General features: G+C 36.3%; 1 long non-coding RNA gene across 1 annotated transcript; it reads left to right on the forward strand.

Annotated features, from left to right (window-relative positions):
• Positions 1-2436: 2436 nt before the first annotated feature.
• On the forward strand, positions 2437-3441 carry LOC121761449. The gene is made up of 3 exons (XR_006041990.1): positions 2437-2550; positions 2635-2691; positions 3162-3441. It is a non-coding gene; the product is annotated as an uncharacterized LOC121761449 (long non-coding RNA).
• The last annotated feature ends 687 nt before the right edge of the window (positions 3442-4128 follow it).

Raw genomic sequence — 4128 nt, forward strand, 5'->3', positions numbered from 1 at the left:
CATAATGTATTGTTCAAGATATAAAAACACAAAACAATGGCACATCCCTTTGTGTCCAAAAATCCATACTAATAGACATTCGAAGAACTGTACTTTACAAAATGCTTGTTAAGGATAAAATTCTAAAGTTTGGTTAAACACAAAACAATGGCACATCCCTTTGTCTCTATCAACGCATTTTCCAACAAGAACATGAAGAGCTTCTTGAAGAAGTCGCCTCCATTAACCTCCTGCATCATCAGATGGGAAATGTCTTTCGGGGTCATTTTAAAACGCCCCTTCCCACACCGGGCAGCAACCAAGTCGTTGAAGGTGAAGTTGCTTTGATGTACCTATTCACTCACAACACAAGCATCCTGTAGCATACAAGATATATATACATGTACCTATTAACCATCCAAATAATGCATTCACATAAACAAATAATGAAGCTATTATAACAAGTAATGCAAAAACAGATTTACGACAGGAACCAAAAAAATGCAATCACATTTTCACATAATTCAATCACATCATCAAATAATGCAATCACATAGTGTAATAATTCACTTACAACACAAGAATGCTGCAGCATACAAGATATATATATACATGTACCAATTAACCATCCAAATAATGCATTGACATAATAAAATAATGAAGCTATTATAACAAGTAATGCAAAAACAGATTTAAAACAGGCACCAACATAAAGCAATCACATTTTCAAATAATTCAAACACATCAGCAAATAATGCACTCATATAGGTGAATAATGCAGTTATAACAAAAGCATGCTGCGACATACATGATATGTATATACATGTAACCACCTAACCAACCACAATAATGCACTCACATATTCAAATAATGTAGGCATATTTTACAAATAATGAAGAGATCCTATCTTGCAATGAACAAACACACTTTCAATTTAATTAATCACAATCTAAGACCACAGCAACAACATTAACAATGTACTCATATAGGAAACAAAATGCACCCACATACTAAAACAATGCATAGACCATGTGAATAAATGAATATACAAACATGCTTTCGTTATCTGCCAATTGAAATCACATATGCCCAAACTGCATTCACATGCTAAAATAATGTAATTATTTTGTCAAATAATGCAGATTTAATATCGAGTAATGCTGGAACAAGCCAACATTGACTGATTTTACAATCCAAACATCCAAGGCAATTACAGTTGAACGCGAAACACAAAAGCTCACCATCTTGCTGGGTTTGCTGCGAATTGCTTGGTCGTCCTCTTTTCGGCATTATAAGATCTGCGTCTGAATACAACCAAACAACAGGGATTTAGATTGTAATATCAAATCCGGTCGAATGGTGGTAATCGGGTTAATTGTGGTGTGGGTGTTGTGTTCCTATAGATTATTGGAGAAAGGGTTATTGAAACTCGAAAATGCCGAAGCAGTTGAATACCAATCGGAAAAACCCTACCTCTACTTAGAACGCGGCGGAGTAATGTTCGGAACCGACCACGAGAATACAAATCCACTGAAAAACCGGTGTAATCGTCGCCAAAAAAGTCCACGGCGGCTAGGGTTTTGCAAGTCCGATGGATTTTGAGATGGATAGTGGAGAGATTAGTGGAGTAAATGCGGTTTGTGAAGAATGAGGCGGCAGATTGTAATCAGCGGGTGTATCCCGCTAAATTCGCGACCCCTCGTGTTCTCCAAAATTTCATACTATACAATTACTAATTCACCCCCGTAATGAACGAAATAGTCTAAATAATGAACTTCGGGGTGCTTAATTACTACTCAAATCCTGGTCGTTCATCTCCTTAATCCAATGACCCTAATCGAATTGGAACTTAAATCTAATGATACAAAAGGACATTAGCATGACCCTATATATATATATATAGGGTCTTCATCTACCAAAATCAGTCCTTAAGTATAGAAATACAGACCATATCTAGACCGTCAGATCTGGAGATTAATGGCTAAGATCTGGAGTGACTCCTCGTTTTATATGGGTCATAATAAGGCCGATCTATGTCATGTTAGGGGTAATTTAGGAAACAAAAATATTAATAACTGTCGTTCCGTTTTTAGGCCCTGATTAATTGGGATTGGGAGTAATTACTGCACACGTTCCATTCTATTTCACTCTCTTTCAACAAAAACTCTCCAATCTCCCTCAAATCTTCTTCTTCTACCACCAAATCAACAAAAAATCATTCAACAAAAAATCGTCTCGGCCCCTCAAAATCGTCGTCTCCTCCACAGATTCGTCTTCTCCTCCACAAAAATGTCGCCTCCTCAAAAACCCTATTCCTACTCCAGAAAATCGACGGAGAAGGGGAACCAAAACCTACTTTACCACCAAATCAACAAAAACCCTTCTCCAAATCAACAAAAACCCTTCTCCAAATCAAAGCGTCTCCACCTCAAAACCGTCGTCTCCTCCACAAAATCATTGTCTCCACCAGAAAATCGAATCCTCCACGATTTTGGAAGACGGTGAACCAAAAGCCTACTTCAACAATGGTGGACACTCGAGCATCTGGATCTGCTAGTCATGACGGAAAAAGTTAGTAAGATTTTGTTCAACGCTTGACTTAAATTTGACTAAATCAGGCAAAATTGTCACTTTAATTGGTTGTTCGGCACGTAGTGTATCAGAGAACGAACGTGAAGAAGAAGATTTTGCGGATCCCTAAAGCACCGAAATGTATGTCGATTTCATTTTCTGGGATTTGGATGCATGTAGTTTTGTTTCGATTTTGGAACTTTGGTATTTAATTGTGGTTTTTTGTTCCATAAGCAAAAGGTCAAACCTCTTCAATGGCTCAAGTTTTCGTTTAGTATGACCCAAAAATCGTAGTTGACGATTTTGGTTATTATTAGTGTATTCGTCGGTCGTATGACCCAGTGCCAGCTTATTATGCCCCAATTTAACCAAATGTTTCTATGACTGAAATCCCCGTTTAGTATGACCCAAAAATATATCTAATGTTTTTGGTTATTGGTAGCGTATACTTTGGTCGTATAACCTAGTTCCAGCTTATTATGACCCAATTTAACCATATGTTTCCATGACTAAAATATATTATTAGTATGACCCAATAGCATAGTTGATGTTTTTGGTTATTGTTAATGTATTGTTTGGTCGTACTAATATTTGCAACCCATGTTTTGCAGAGGACGTTCTTTTGTAAGTATTTAACAATGATTGGTTGTCACAATCAATGCAAATCAGTGATCAACGCACCTATTCAGAGGTTGAAAATGAGTTGGACAACGACAGACAATGTTGATGACAACAGGGTTTATTTGCTTAGACACCTTGAAGTCTACATGGGTGAAAGAGAGGGTCAATGACTTTTGAATGCTTTCCTCTTGTTTTTTGTAGACGATAGCCCATGCGATGAATATTACTCGATACATTGGGTCACAATAAATCAATATTTGAGTTATAGAATTGTTAGGTTAATTTGTGTCATAATATACCAACATTCGAGGCATGACGTAAAACTACTCAGTACCAGCATGCCTCATACAATTTGATCGAAATGTTCGCATGAAACAAACTTATTGGAAGTACGACCGAAGAATATTCTCGTGTTCTGAACATATTAAAAAACCAAATACGCGATTGTAATCATGTTTTAAACATATTAAAAAACCTAGCAAGACAGAAGAATGCAAACACAATAACTAAAAACAATAGTTATGCTTTTGGGTCATGCTAAACGACGTTTTGAGTCATGAAAATATGTGGGTATATTGGGTCATAATAATCCAATATTCAAGTCATGCCATAAAACTACTGTTTTGTATGCCAACAACTTAATGACGATGATACAGAATTGGAAATGGAACTGATTAATCTGGAACACGATTGGAGTTGGAATCTGCTAACGACGATGATATATAAAATTGAGAATGGAACGGATTAATCTGGAACACGACATCGACGAATATTAAATCACAAATAATAAATCTTCATGGAAAAAAGTATGATGGAAGTTTGATGGTAGATCGGTTGAAGAAGATGAAGATAGGAAGAAGAAGAAGTTGAGGAAAATAAACTGTTAACTCATGCGTGTGATTTGTTGGCCGAAATAAATGTAGGCATAACAATAGAGAAATAGCTAATGACTTTATT

Source organism: Salvia splendens, chromosome 13 (assembly GCF_004379255.2).
Source record: "Salvia splendens isolate huo1 chromosome 13, SspV2, whole genome shotgun sequence".
NCBI lineage: Eukaryota > Viridiplantae > Streptophyta > Magnoliopsida > Lamiales > Lamiaceae > Salvia > Salvia splendens.